We start from the raw sequence: 15325 nt of genomic DNA, 5'->3' as shown, positions 1-15325 counted from the left end.
CTTTTTTTTTTTTCGCCAGTTCTACTCAGAAAATTGTATTTTGGTCGGGAAGAGACCGCGTACCGGTTCCTGTGCGCCTACGACTGTCTTCTTTCTTTCTTTCTTCTTTCTTTATTGAATACTGCAAACCTTATACAGGTCCAAGCAGGGTGGGTCATACGGGGAAAATTTCGAGTAAATAAACCTTACAACTTTTCTCTGTACCTTTTCTAGGCGGGTGATATTGTGTTTAGTAAACGGGTCCCAGACAACACATGCATATTCGAGTTTCGGTCTAATCAGTGAATTGTAAGCAAGTAATTTTACGCTAGGGGGAGAAGTTTTAAGCTTATGTCTTATATAGTTTGCGGAGTGCGGAAGAGCAGATGTTATCTATATGTAAATTCCATGATAAAGTGTTAGTAAGTGTGACACCCAAATACTTATATTTAGTCTCTTCCAGCGAAGGCGACGAACCTAGCCTGTATTTAAAAGAAAGAGGAGCGTTTTTGCGAGAGAAGCGAAGAAAGACGGTCTTATCAGTGTTAAGTTGCATGTCCCACGTTTCACACCATTCAAAAATCTTAGCAAGAGAGGAGTTAAGATGGATTTGGTCGTCAATTGAAGTTATTTCATGAAAGAGCACACAGTCATCCGCAAACAACCTGATTTGCACATTCGGATCAAGTTCAGTGGTAATGTCATTAATATACAATAAAAATAATAATGGCCCCAGCACACTTCCTTGAGGCACGCCAGATCCGACTGGAAGGCAACCTGATTGTTGCTCATTAACTGCGACAAATTGGTAGCGATTGGTTAAATAATTTGATATCCATATGATCAAAATTTCCAGGAGGCCAAGGCGTCTGAGTTTTAATATCAGTTTGTCATGGGGAACTCTATCGAAAGCTTTGCTGAAGTCAAGAAATATTGCATCAATCTGGCCGTTCTTATCAAGACATGAAGCGAGTGAATGTATAACTGTTACTAGTTGTGTAATTGTTGAGTATCCTTTTCTAAACCCGTGCTGGAAATTAGAGAGGACTGCGTGCGCATCTAAAAATTCATTAATCTGGTTGGCAATAATATGTTCGATTAGTTTACAACATGATGATGTAAGCGATATTGGACGGTAATTTTGTAATAATGCACGGTCACCTTTCTTGTGTATTGGCACAACCCTGGCTATCTTCCAGTCGCTCGGTAGGCGTCCATGAAGTAATGAAATACGAAATATAATAACTATAAAATTTGCAACAGATTCAGCATATCGCTTCAGCAACACGTTAGGAAGGTTGTCGGGACTACATGATGATTTAGTTTTTAAATTCAGTAGCATTGAAACTACGCCAGGGTATGAAACAAAATTTACATCACAGAGGTCAAACACTGCGTCACTGGATGTACAAGCACCAGAATTTGAAAACACACTGTGAAAGTAGTCATTGAAGGGGTGCGCAATATCCCCGTGGTCGGTAACTACAGAACCATCAACCAAAATTTGCGACACTGGTTTCTTTTTTTCGCTTATATAATTCCAAAACTTTGTTGGTTCCTCTACAATGAAATTTGGAAGCACTGTATTAAAATAGTGTTCTTTCGAAGAGTGTACTGCGCGTGCAAGCCCTTCCTTTAAATCCTTTAAATGATTTAAATGCAAGCGCCGTTTCTTTAATCTTTTTATCTTTCGCTTTAAGTGGATTATTTCACGCGTCATCCACGGCGTTTTTCTATGAACAAGTTTACGTTTACTCGGCACAAACTTATCTATACAGTAGTGGCACATATCTTTAAAGAGGCGTCAAAGTGCGTTCAAATCAGTATCATTAAAATTGATCAGGCATGTTTCCAAATGTTCTATAATGGATGCACGTGAGTAGTCTTTGAAAGAACGTTTCACAGGGTTATTAGATTGAGTACAAGCGACAATGAGCAAGCGAACACTGACAAGCAGGTGGTCAGAGATGCCTTCCACAACTTCAACAGTGTATTCAGGTAATCCTCTAGGCAAAAATACCAAATCCAATATATATTTGCTAGTTCCTTGAACACGTGTCGGTTCCTGGACTATTTGAATTAGGTCATGCGTTAACATCATGTTAAGTACATTGTTTAAATTATTGCTGTTTTGAGGAAGGGATTCAAAAGGCTCCCAATTAACGCCTGCTAGGTTTAGGTCACCAATAAGTAGCAATTTGTTTCTTTGGAACCGAGACATGTGCTCTTCCAGTTTGAACAGATAATCAGCTGAGGCATCAGGAGGTCTATAAATGGCAATCAGAATGAAGTTATGGCCCCAGCATGAGATATTTAAGCACAAACATTCAAGGCCGGGAATTTCCTCCAAGAGAACAGCCTGTATGTGGCCTTTAATTAGGACTGCAACGCCACCTCCCCTGAAAGGCCGATCCCTACGAAAAACTTGGTAACAATTAGGGAAGACATCCTCGTCGGCTATTTCAGTCCGCAGCCACATCTCGGTTATGACGGCAATGTGTGGGTCATGTTCTAGTAAAGAAACCTCGAGAGGTTCTGTTTTGTTTACTACGCTACGAGCATTTAAGTTGATTATACGCAAGTGCTTCTCATATTCTTTAAAAAGGCGTCAAGGCTCGGGCTGCTCAGAGCGTTGATTGTTAATCTTGACGCGCATGTTTATTGTCTCATCCCAAAAGAACAAATCTTTATCGACCTTAAGTTTGTCATGAAGTAGGTGTACTTTTTTACCCTGCAGTTTCTCATCTTTCGCACTTTCCCACAGGAGCTTCCGTTTCTTTAGCGTTGCTTGCGAGTGATCGTTTTGTACAGACATGCCTGAATCTTTAAGCTTGCTGCAGTTTTGAAATATAAGTTTCTTTTCGTTAAAATCTTGCAGATAGATGATTACCGGTCGTTTGCTTCCTTGTCGGCCGAGCCTATGAATGCGGCCGATTGATTCGCACTGTACCTGCAGCTTATCCCTCATTACCTGGTGAGAACTTTTTCCTTGAGGGCCGCTTCCATTTCATCGTCGCATTCAGAAATGCCATGAATAATTACGTTTGACCGCCTATTTCTGTCTTCGAGATCAGTTAGTTTCTTTGACTGGAAGCCAATAACGTTTTCTATAGACTTTAGAGTAGTTTGATTCTGATCCCCTTCCGTCGCAGCAGATTCAGATAACCTTTTGTCAAGTTGAGTGTACGTCTGTTGAAGGCTGTTTATCAATGTTTCGATGTTAGATATTTGGACTTTCATGTCTGAAATATCGTTACGGATAACAGCTTGACCCTCAAGCAACTCTTCAAAGATTTCCTTCTGCGTGGGACCTGGGTTCGTTTCAATGTCCCCGCTGAGAAGCAACTTGCACACAAGAAGACATTCATAGGCAAGGTAAAGACACTTCCGTGGGCACGGCAGGACAATAATGCCACGACAATCAGTCTGTAAAGAACTACTGTGGGGACTAACCTGCAGAACGCAGAACAGGGTCCTGGTTAGCGCCATTGTCAATCCGCATCCGCCGTGCCCACAGAAGACGAAATGGTGAGGTGCTGCTTTTATAGTGGTGTTCCAAGGTGACGTCACACTGCGACTACCAGGTGGTGTCGCTAGCAGAGCCAGGTCGCCAGGAAATAAATATGCTGTCATCTGTCCAACATTGCAATCCGGATGAAGTTGATCGACGCCGACGATATCGCTTCTGTACCCGCACGTGTAGCCGCTCTTTGCCGTAGGTGCACCGATCTGGAAAATGCCCTGCAGAACGCAGAACAGGGTCCTGGTTAGCGTCATTGCCAATCCGCATCCGCCGTGCCTGCTTTGTAATCAATTATATTTAAGCAATATAATGATTACACAATTAATCTCCCATCGCTCAACACCACAAATAAAAAAATAGAAACATTCTCCTATGCTCCTTGTTTTTGGTAGCTGTTAGCTTCCTTCTTATGTACGACCGTTAATAATGACCTAAGTATAGATATACGAACGCGCACTAACTGTATACGTGACGAGAACGCTGGATAGCGGGTTTGTGTTTTTGGAGGTGCGAACAAGGGGAGCTTGGAGTGAGCAACCCTGCAGCATGGCTGAACGCGACAGGGACTCAACTACAGTCCGTCGACATTCGTCATTTCACAACTAATCATTTCTTCTATCAGAACAAGGTGAACGCGAAATTAGGCGTTGAAGGGGGGTGTTCAGTAAGCGTTGCCTCCTGGGCTGTACCCTTTTTCTCGAGCGGTGGAATTGAAATATTTTTCATTCAAATAGACGTTTTGAGGATCCACATTTCCAGGAGTACGCCTCCGTTTGATGTAGGCCACAGCCGCGGACGTAGTCCTCTTTCTGTCACCGTTACCATGGTCTATGTATACCGCGGTAGAATGAGTGCTGCAGTTGGCGACACCGAAAATAGCAAGAAATCCGACAGCATGAGGTCTGGGTTGTGAGGTGCGCGAGATCAAAGTGGTACCCTCATTCTGCTACGGTGGCATGCACAAAGACCATCCAGGGAGTTTCAAGGGACTTGAGATACGGCTTAAAAATAAAAAGTGGTGCCATCATGTGGAGGCAGTCAAGGTGTTTGTTTTAATTCCGCCTGCTTAGTTATTTAGTCAAAAAGAATATTTATTTCAAATTTGTAATATTCATTTTATAAACCCAAGCTCGTTTAGTTAAGTTAGAGGAGGTTCAGAAACAGCCTACTCAGACAAAGGACCACGCTGGGGGAACGTTGCTGCAAGAAACTTAATCGGCTGTTTCTGACTACCCTCTACAACACAACGAAACTCGCTTGAGCCTAAAATATCGCAAAATTTTATTATAATTAGTAATTAGTCTTAGCTAATTAACTAATCAAAGGGTATATAAAATATTCTCTAAGTTGCGCCCCACGACGGCAAACAACTTGTCGTTAGTTCCGACCTTCTCTAATGCACCATCTCTTTTTAAGCATTCGTTCAAGTTCCGTGAGCACCGTGCACAATACTGCATATTGGATAGCACGAAAGACGAGGACAGCGCATGCACTGTGCTTACAGCTGAACAATGTCTCCTCTTCTACCCTGTGTAATCTAGAGTGCACCTGTGGGGGAAATGCATCGCAGCTGCTGGGGACCATTTCAAGAAGGGATATGTTCTCCTGGAAAAGAGGGCAATGCAAGCTTTAATCTGAAAGTACCAAATTTTAACACCGCCTCTTAAACAAAAAGTTAAAGTCCATATGAGTCAAAATATTTTGAAAGCCACTGGTATTATTGTAATTTTTTTGCGCCGAAGCTCTACCTGAATGATATAAAACTCACCGCAGCGGTGGTCTTTTTATTAATTTTTGCCACAAAAGGGCCTTCATGAAATTGCACCAAAATTTCAGCACACCGGTGCTCTATACTATTTTATTCTATTCACACTCCTTTTTACGGCATCTTCAAGAATAGATGAGGTCATATTTATTTAGGGGCGCAGCCGTAATTAAATTCGCAATTACGGCCGAGAATCGAACCCTCGACCTCGTGCTCAGCAGCCGAACGCCGTACCCACTGGGCCACCGCGGCGGACACATAGGGCATAGTGCTGTGGACCTTCTATCCATCTTCCAGTGTTCAATGCAGTTCATGTGCAACATAAAAGCGCAAGTAAAATATGGGCTCAAGAAGAGGGCTTAGCCGGGCTGGTTGGTACATGTTAATGGAAACGACTGCACAGCGCTAACAGACGGGAAGGAAGAGGAGGACAGGACGCGCATGTGTTCTTCTCTTCGGTCCCGTCTCTTAGCGTTGTTCAGTCGTTTCCATCAAAATATGTGCGCCGCCAATAGCTCAAGAATGCTTTTGTCCAGAATTGTTGGGTACGCTCGAAAACGTGAGTTTGCACTGAACACTCTCCACGAAGTCGCCGTGGGTCTACCCATAAACACCTCTAACCAGCGACTCCAACACACAGGCCTCTTCCACATTCTCGCCGGACTAACACAACAGCACAGAGATAGACAAATAGCGTGCTTGTCTCAGACGGAGCAGGGATACGGCATCCTCATACGAGCAGGGATCGCCCCAATTCAGCGGACACCAAGCAGTAACTGCCTTCAGCTTCCACGTGACATTATATTCCCAAGCATACCAAAGGATATGACGCGACACCTCCGTGAAGGACGACGTGAAGCACAAGCCAACGCAACACCGCAGAGACAGAACATGCATAACGACATGCTCTAACCTGGTGTAATATACGTGCGCAATATATGCACCAGGACAGACAATACCGATCACCCTCACGGCTGGGCCATTCTCCAACCTTACCAACATAACCAAGCTGGAAACCCACGCAATAATATACGCCATACTGGAATCCTCTTCACTCACTGAAAACACACACACCGACATCGGCCGATTCCGACTCCAGCAAAGCCAGACGCAGTATGCAACGCAAATTACTGGAACCCCACCGACATGACATTCTAATTAAATTCAATAACCCCAGTCACAACGTTACAATCAATCAGCGCTGGGTGCTTGGTCACGAGGGAATCGAGGGAAATGAGTTGGTTTATCAAACAGCCAGCGAAACTGACACCCAGGCGTCCTCGATGCCCTGGCCAAATCCAACGTCGGTGGAAGACGCCTTAACAATAACGAGCAAGCAGCTGAATACTAAAACATCAGTGAAAACCGAGAAATCTACGCACTGTAAAAAATGTTATACTAACTAGCCCCAGTCGTCGGTTTACAATCTTCCCTTAACTGCACCTGTAACTCAACACGGAAAAGCACACATCCTTCGCAAAGTTCAGACTACCGGTCTCCTTACTCCTCTAATGTTCTGCAACTTTGGATGGCGTAATAAAGCTAACTATCCCAGCCCAGAGATCACAGCAGAACACATCCTATAGACCTTTTCAAAAAGGGCTCCTTGGGCCTCGTCGCATTGCTCGCTGGGCTGTTGTGTGCCCCCCTGCGCTAGCGCGTTGGAAGCGGCAGCGGAACCAGTTTGCAACATTCCGGAGATGGTGCGTTTCGACATCCTCCTTGCCTGATCGACAGGTCTATACCAGAGTTAGCCAAACCGCAGATCAAGTGCGGCTCGCGACCCAGGCACCTGTAACCCCCCCTCCCAAATCTGCCTCTAACGACAGCTTCCCTTATGTTCTAGAGGAGGTGCTGGCATCACGAACGGGCATGGGAACGCAAAGGCACCATGAGCAATCGCTGCATGAGTGGGATTCACTGTTACCACAAGTGTTGCAAAAAAATACAAAATTCCAACGCACCACCTCCCCCCCCCCCCTCCGCTCTTTATAGTGCGGCTCTTCCCTAAAAAAAACATTTTTTTTATGGTTCTTTGCATATGCCTGTCTAGATACGCCTGGTCTGTACTCATGTAATGCGGCCATTACCTTCCCTTATCCTCCTCCTTCCTCCGGGAGTAATTGGCTTCACTGGCAGATGAACAACGGGATTTAGCGGAGTCAGCGCTCCTTTTCAGTGGTCCAGAATAAAGTTTCTTTTTTCTTCCTCCTCATCCTTTCTACGTGTTAGTTTCATCTTCGTGATATGAAGGTGCACGCGCCTTTGCGATCAATGCGTTGGATGTCACTTGAACCATGCAAAAACTTGATTCCCTCTTAGTCCTAGCCGGCAGCTTGTTTTACCTCCTGTCATCCAAGACGTGACATCACCATGGGGGTATACTCGGTGCAGTACTTGCCAGGAGTGAGCCCTAAGAAGAGGGATATGGGAATGACGCCTTATTGGCACCATTGTATGAGCCTTATACCCAGAAACCAATGCTAGCGCACAACGTGCATTAAAGAACAAATGAAGGTGAATGATGTAGGTGACGATGTGGTCAGGGAAATGTTTCCAATATGCTGAAAATCTTCCTTTAATCTTGCCCGCAAAGTTCGGTAGCCTGGGCCACGCTCTAATCAGCTCTGAAGACCATTTACGGTATGTCTCATTATTGTTGCTCTCATTATTGTTGCGAAAGCAACACTACGCTAGTCGCCGAGCCATTTCGCGGAGCCGAGGAAAGGCCATACTGCGCATGCGCGAGGAGCAGTGTGTCGCACGGCGCACAGCTGGCGCGCCGTCGCTGCGCGGGTGACTCAGAGGTGCCGCCGCCGCGCTCGCCAGTTGCGCATGCGCAGTAGCGGCGCACAGCTAGCGTGCCGGGGCCGCCGACACGCCAGCTGTGCGTAGTGACGTCACTTGCTCCTCGCGCATGCGCGGTATGGCCGTGCAAGAGCACGCGAAACGGCGAGACTGTGGGCAATGTAGCTCATGCCACAATATATGGCTACGCGCAGATGCTTTCGCAATCCTCCAGGTTTAACCAGAGCTAAACCACAGCCAATTTTTATTTAGACGTTTGGGTGCAAGTAAAATGGTGGATGACCGTGTAGATGAGAACCTGTCTGCTGCGACGTTGTCGTTCTTCAGATACTCGAGTACTTCTGTCATTACGCGGTGGTAGTGGAAAACATTTATTTACAGATAAACTTCGGGAGGTGAGGTATGAGCAGACCCAGAGGGGGCCAGCCCTCACAAGTACTAGGTGGAGGTCCCTAGTTCGGGACCCCAGTGGCGTCGGCAGCTGCCCGGGCTCGCGCGACCAGGGCCCGTTGGGCCTGAAGGTCAGAGCAGCCGAGCAGGGTCGCCTCCCAGTCCTCCCGGGTTGGGTTGGGGTGAGGGGGGATAGCAGGGTTGGAGGGGCAGGCCCACACCATGTGGTAGATGTCTGAAGACTTCTCCGCACAGTGCGGACAGCTGCCAGAGAAAGAAGGGTCGAAGTGTTTGAGAGCTGCCGGGCACAGCAAAGTATGTGTATATAGGCGAAGCAGAAGCCGCTACTCCGCCTTTGAGAGACCTTTACACGGGCGGGAATAAAGACCATGGCCAGATTGATAAAGTAAAGAAATGTCTTTAAACGAGTAAGCTGGAGTGAATTCGAGTTCCTGATCGTCGGGGTCGGAGGGGAATGCCCGGTGAGAGAGCGCGCGGGCGGCGGCGTCAGCTGCCTCATTTCCCTCAAGGCCCACGTGAGCAGGAGCCCAAACGATACGCCGGTGAGCGGGGTCCCCGGTATAGACGCTGTTTTGGAGAATGCGGTAGGCTAGATACGGTACCCAGCCCTACTCGACGTTCCGACATGCCCCTCGCGAGTCGGAAATAATTGTTTTTGAATTGGAATGAGATGCAGCCAACGCAATGGCGACCACCTCCGCGTGTGTTATGTCACGGGCTCGGAAAGTAAGGCCGTTCACTGTTTTGGATTCGTGGACGACTGCGGCCGTGAACCATCCCCCATGGTGGGGGCCGGAGGCATCCACGTAGAATACGCCGGGTTTCGATCCATAGTGGCGGGCCAGGGCTTCCGCCCGCGCGAGGCGCCGGCCATTATGGTCCTTACGGTTCATGTTCGCGGGAAGAGGGCGCACGTGGAGGGCGCATCTCCACTGGGATGGAATACGTACGCGCTCTTCCATGAGAGTGGTGTGTTGGATGTGTAGTCGGGCAAGGAGGCGGCGACCCGACGATGTCTTCGAGAGACGTGTGTATTGGTTGGTCAAGTGGGCTTCCCGGAGCTCCCGAAATGTGTTCACCATGCCCAGCCCCAGGAGGCGCTTGTTGGAGGTGTTCACGGGGAGGTCCAGAGCCCGCTTAATCATTTTGCGGAGGATGACTTCGAGTGAATCCTCGTCTTGCTTCCGCAGGTGGAGGTATGGAGTCGAATATAGAATTCGACTGGTTACAAATGCATGCGCCAGCCGCAAGGCGTCCTTACATCGTAACCCCCCGCGCTTGTTAGAAACCCGGCGGACTAAGCGGCCCACCTGGTCCCCCACCTGACGGAGTTTGGCCAATGCTGTTTCTGACCGTCTGTCTTGATGTATAAAGAGCCCCAGTACCCGGACTTCGATTTTTTAAGGGATTGGACCTGTCTCAAGAGACAATGAAATTTTGGCTGTGCACTTTGGTGAGGGGCGTATGTGCACACATTCAGACTTTTGGGTGGAGCATTGGAGGACGCAGCGGCGAGCATAACGGTCCACTATGGTCGCCGCCTCCTGCAGGTTGGCCTCAATGTCTCCAAGGCAACCCTGTGTGGCCCACAGGGTGATGTCATCGGCGTACAGCGCATGCTGTACACCGGCGACAGCGCCCAGCTGGGCCGGTAGGCGCATCATAACCAGATTGAATAAAAGGGGAGAGAGCACCGCGCCCTGTGGCGTACCCCTGGTTCCAAGGGCGTCCGCAGAACTTTTTCCAGGGGGGTGCACCCGATGGCCGGTTATGGGGGAGGCGGCAGCTATGTAGTTGTTTTCTACTAGTGCATAAATAATATCCGTAATTCCAAGGGGGGGCAACCGGCCCCCTTACCCCCCCTTCCGGACGCCCATGCCTGGTTCCTAAATGAAAAGGGCCATGTTCCTTATCCTGGATTCGAATGTAAGATTGTCTGTCTGTCAAAAATTGCCGAATGTATTGAAAGGCGTTTCTGCCGCAGTTAGTTTGAGAGAGGTGGGTGAGAATGATCTCGTGGGTAACGTTGTCGAATGCTCCCTTCAAATCCAAGGCGAGTACGACCTTGTCATTGTGAGGGCATTCGACGGGGTCGAGGACAGCCCGATTGAGTTGTAGCAGGACATCCTGTGCAGATCTGTGTGGGCGAAACCCGAACATGGTGTCTGCGAAAAGATGTTTGGATTCCATGAACTCGGACAACCTGTCGCGTACCATCGTCTCCATGAGTTTGCCCACACAGGAAGTCAGAGAGATGGGGCGGAGGTTGTCCGTGTTGATGGCCTTTCCAGCTTTAGGAATGAAGGTGACCAGGGCGGTCTTCCAGTCGATGGGGAGTGGTACTTCCCCAAGCCAGGATGAGTGAATGTAATTCAGTAAAGACAAGTATGTCGGGTCGGGGAGGTTGGCTAACAATTTGACTAATTTTGTCCCGACCCGGAGCGGTGCCACGTTTCATTTTTGCCAGGGCCGCCCTCAGGTCATGGAGCTGGAACGGTTGATCCAGCTCAACGTTCTCAGAACCTGCATAAGAGTACGCCGGCCCGCGGGGGTCCTTGGTGGTGCACAAGTACTGGTCCCGGGGCTTGTGCGCCAACTGAGTTGTGTTGCCCTGAAAGCTGTGTATGGCTCTTTGGAGGTGTTTTTGAGTTTCCGTGCGTGTTTGCGTGGGGTCAATTAGGGCGCGAAAAAGTCGCCACGTGTTCCGGCTTGACATTTGCCGCGCGGCCGTGTTGCATCGTGCCACCCAGTTGGAGTCGGCGAGTTGGGCCGCATACTCAGCCGCTCGTTGAGTGAGCTCGGCGATGCGAGCTTTAAGTTTCCGGTTGTGCTTCCGCCGGCGCCACCGACGGACGAGGCAATGCCGGGCCTCCCAGAGGTGGAGCAGGTGGTTGTCCACATCAGAGACCGCCTCTGAGAGCTGAATTTGAGTTTCGGAGGAGCGAACGCTAGAGACCAATTGTTATGACCAAGACTGGTAGCCTTGTTCATGTATTGGTGTGGCAGTGTTATAATTTTGCCTGAACTTGGTCCAATCTGGGAGTCGGGCTTGTGTTGTTGGTCGCGCGAAAGGATAGGTCCTAATTGTAATGTTCAGGAGGCAGTGGTCGCTGCCGAGGGTTTCCTCGGTGTTGATCCAGTCTGCGTACTGAATGTTGTGGGTGAAGGTCAAGTCCGGACACGCATCCCTTGTCACGGAGTTGCCTGTACGAGTTGGATGGATGGGGTCAGTGTGAAGAGTGAGGCCCAGCGTTGACGCAAGCTCCGCCAACTTGCGTCCCCGCTTCTCTTCACGGCAGTAACCCCACATCCGAGAGGGAGCGTTGAAATCGCCCACAATCAGGAGGGGGTCCCGACCCGCAACTCTCAGCGCGCGGCTAAACAGGTCCGCGAATGATACATTCGGCAATTTCGGATTGCAGTATATATTGAGTATGTGTAACGGTGGGTTCTGCTTGCAGAGTGGGAGTATGGTCACCATTACATAGGAGTATTCAAGTTGTATGTCTAAGTCGACCTGGTTGGCTGTATAATTTCTATGAACGCACAGACAAGAGGGGTCCTGCTGGAACTTCGTATAATTTGTTAGTGTGGCGCCTTTCCCTGGCTCTTGGAGGGCAACCACCGCTGGCAAATGCTCAAAGGTTGATAGGAAAAGCCGGAGGTCGGCGCGCTTGGAACGGGACCGGAGCCCCCGACAGTTCCATTGAGTAATCGTAATGGGGGAAGCCGATTTGGAAAGGGGGGAGCGCCTACACCGAGGGTGTCCCGCCATGCTCAGATTTTGACGTGAGAGGTGGAAGTGAGGCTGCCCCCGAGCCAGATACCAGGGGCTGAAGCTCAGCACCTGGAAGGGGGCAGCTGTCTTCGTCATCGTCGAGGTCATTGACTCGCCGGGATAATCTGGAGGGCCGACCAGATACGTCCTTAAGGGGACCGGCTCTGCGAGAAAGGCGGGGGTTAGTCGCGACGTGTTGAGCGATCATAGAGGGGATAGCCTCCATGACTCGAGCGATGAGGCGTTCCATCGCTGTCTCCAACAAGGTGTCAAATTTGGCATTGAGACGGGCTTCGAGTTCGGCAAGGGAAGGTTCCAGAGCCGGTGTCGCCGCCGTCTCGCTCTCCATAGCCTCTGTGTCGGGGTTACTAGGGGGATGGGGAGTTGTTCTAGCCTCTAAGGTTTCAATTTTGGCAAGTAGCATCTCGTTTTGGGCCCGGAGAGAAGCTACAAGGTTGTGGAGCTCAGCGTCAGCCGCCGAGCGAGGGGCAGGGGAGAGGGGGTGGGAGGAGGAGGCAACCCTGCCTGAACCGCTCACCTGTTTGCATTTTTGACAGCGTTGGCCCAGGAACCGGCCGCACCATTCTTGTCTTGGGAGCGGGCTTGCTTCTCCTGGCCGCCGTGTGGGGGCAGTGGTGGCACTTGACAGCCCTTGACGTCCTTCCCGCTGGTAGGCGTCTGTCGTTTTGAAGCGTCGCTACCGACGCTACCGGGGTGACGTGGCTGCCTGCCCGTCACGCTGGATTTCCCGCCCTTAGGGGCGGCTGGCTTGTTGGGACGGTATTTTGCAGTGCAGTCCCGCGAGTTCGTGGCATGGCCACCACCATAAACTGCACACTTGGGCATACACTGGTGAGGGGCCCGCACCCCCTCTTCTATGGGTGCCTGCTGTCCACACAGGACACACTTATCTTGTGCTGGGTTGGGGCAAGAGTCTGCCCGATGGCCGACAGTTCCACACAAGCTGCAGGCCGGAATAGTGCGCAAATACGGCTGCACTGAGACGATTTCAGAGTTGTAGTGGACGTATCTTGGCTTCACCGTGCCGGCAAAGGTGAGCCGGGCCTTGTTTGAGTTGCCTAACTTTCGGATATCCAGTAGAGTGCTGCTCCTCCACTGCACGCTAGGTTGAAGAGATTCGGACGTCTCATGGTTGGCCACCGTAATGACTCCATAGCAGACGTCCTCTTCATGTTCTTTGAGATGGCCGGCGACAGGCACATCTCCTTTGGTCGATTTGATGGCAAAATCTCCCAGCAGACAGTCTGCGACGTGGGCGTTCCGGGTGCTGGCAAGGATCAAATTTTGGTCCTTGCATAAAAGGAGGCTCAACTCGGACGCCTTAGGCACCCCGAGGAAAGCGCCGAACGCGGCACCGAGCTCGCCGTATTGAAAGACGTCCCGGATGGCCAATGACTTCCGGGGCTTTATGACGATGACAAAGTCGTCTAGGTGAAATTTTGGTGAAGGCTTGGGCCTCCACATGGAAACTGGGTTGCGGCCCTTCGGGCCGGCGTCCTTTGCCTTTTGCGAGGCGGGAGCTTGGCGGGTAGCAGCAGCCTTGTCGGTGTTTGGCGTGGCGTTCGCCGCTATCTTGGCTTCGCGTCTGGAGCGGCGCTCAAGCAGACGCAGAATATTTGCATTGCGGATCGAGTCCGCGGGTGCCGATTTGGGTTCCACAGTGACGGGAACGGTCGACCAAGACATGGCGTCGGGGTCATAGCCGCGTTGCAGAAGTGTTTCTGCCATCTTGCCGAAAGAAGCGGCTCCCTCACAGCCGAACGCCGGCGCAGCCGTTAGGCTTAGCGTCGGCGCCGGAGGCGGGAAGGAAAAACCGCTTTAAAATTTGTGAAAGGGGGCCCACCTAAATGAATTTGGTGTCCACGGGTGCCGATGAACTTGCCGAATCTAAAGGGAGCGAAATTGATGGGATCCAATGACTTGAGTCGTGGCTCCAGTCAAAAAATGACATTACAAGAGCGCATTTGGCGGGTTTCTTGCGTTCGAGAATATATTGCGTGCATGCCAGTTTCCCTGAACTGAAGAGGTCCGGCAACATCGGAGTTGTCGCAGTACTAGCGCAGAAGGTTCTAACCATAGGTCGGCACAGAGTGCAAAGAGCTATGTTTCGGTTCAGCCTCGTTTGGCCGGTGTGAACGTATCACTGCTGAGTGCAAGTAAGTCCCAGAGCATGCAAACAACGCAACGTTTAACCCCACGCCACCGACATCACGCCATATGCTGCTTTCCGCGTTCTGAAAAGGCCGGCACAAGAAACGAGCAATTTTTAGACTTCTAGGCAACAATAAAATGCCGTGCTCCTTAATTACCTGCAGAAGTCAGCTTTTTCCAGAAAGACAGACGCCGCATACTCCAACAACGTATTGAGTGTCATTGACCCAAAAATGCGGCAGCAAGTTTTCGACTATGGATCGAGGGCAGGGACGGTGTAAAAGGACGGGTGGCTGTAAATCTTTTACCTGCTGTCCACAGCACGCGCTGACTAAGCACTGGAATTCAAAATAATGTGTTGACGGCCCGCCTCTGTAATTTTGCTCGAGCGTTTTTCCCGTGTTATCCCGAATGCTAACCCTGTCTGCCTCTGCTGTGCATGAGAAATAATCGCCAACTGTGAAGAGTTGTCTGGTACTCCCGACACAAATCGTTCGTTCTCTCTCACACACATAAACTCCCCTATAGCCGTTCAGACTGAGAATAGGTCACTGCTCCGTGCGTTTAAAGCCAGGATTCAGATACGCAGTCGAACGACGGGTCACTGCTCATAATGTCTTCTTTTTTTTTCTTCCGAAAAAAAAATGAAGTTAAAACAACCGTACTGAGAGCAATGACCGGTTAGGGCGAAAGCAACGGCCAGCACAATAATATGTCCACTCAAGCCGAGAGTCTGCAAGAAAGCGAGCGCCCCGAGGACGCACACGCGTCGCTGATGTCGGCGCCGCTTTGGTGGACGTCGATAAGCAGCGTACTTAAGCGAGCGTAGTCGCCGCCGCCGCTGCCCAAGAAATCAGTTTCCGGCACGAAAGTCGGGACAGAGCTGGCC

The 15325-nt window shown here is 50.0% G+C and overlaps 1 protein-coding gene across 1 annotated transcript in view; it reads right to left on the bottom strand.

Moving 5' to 3' along the window:
• The window catches only part of LOC149351532 (lysosomal aspartic protease-like), a 30851-nt gene extending 27163 nt beyond the window's left edge, over positions 1-3688 (bottom strand). The window contains exon 1 of the mRNA XM_089577043.1: positions 3433-3688. The gene's annotated coding sequence lies outside the window, so the exon portion shown is untranslated. The remainder of the gene's footprint in view (positions 1-3432) is intronic.
• Positions 3689-15325: the final 11637 nt, after the last annotated feature.

Source organism: Amblyomma mixtum, chromosome 3 (genome assembly GCF_055824585.1).
Source record: "Amblyomma mixtum isolate Tamu chromosome 3, ASM5582458v1, whole genome shotgun sequence".
NCBI classification, from domain to species: Eukaryota; Metazoa; Arthropoda; class Arachnida; order Ixodida; family Ixodidae; genus Amblyomma; species Amblyomma mixtum.
The sequence above is the reverse complement of the archived record's forward strand: the minus strand, read 5'-3'. Positions and strand labels throughout refer to the sequence as shown.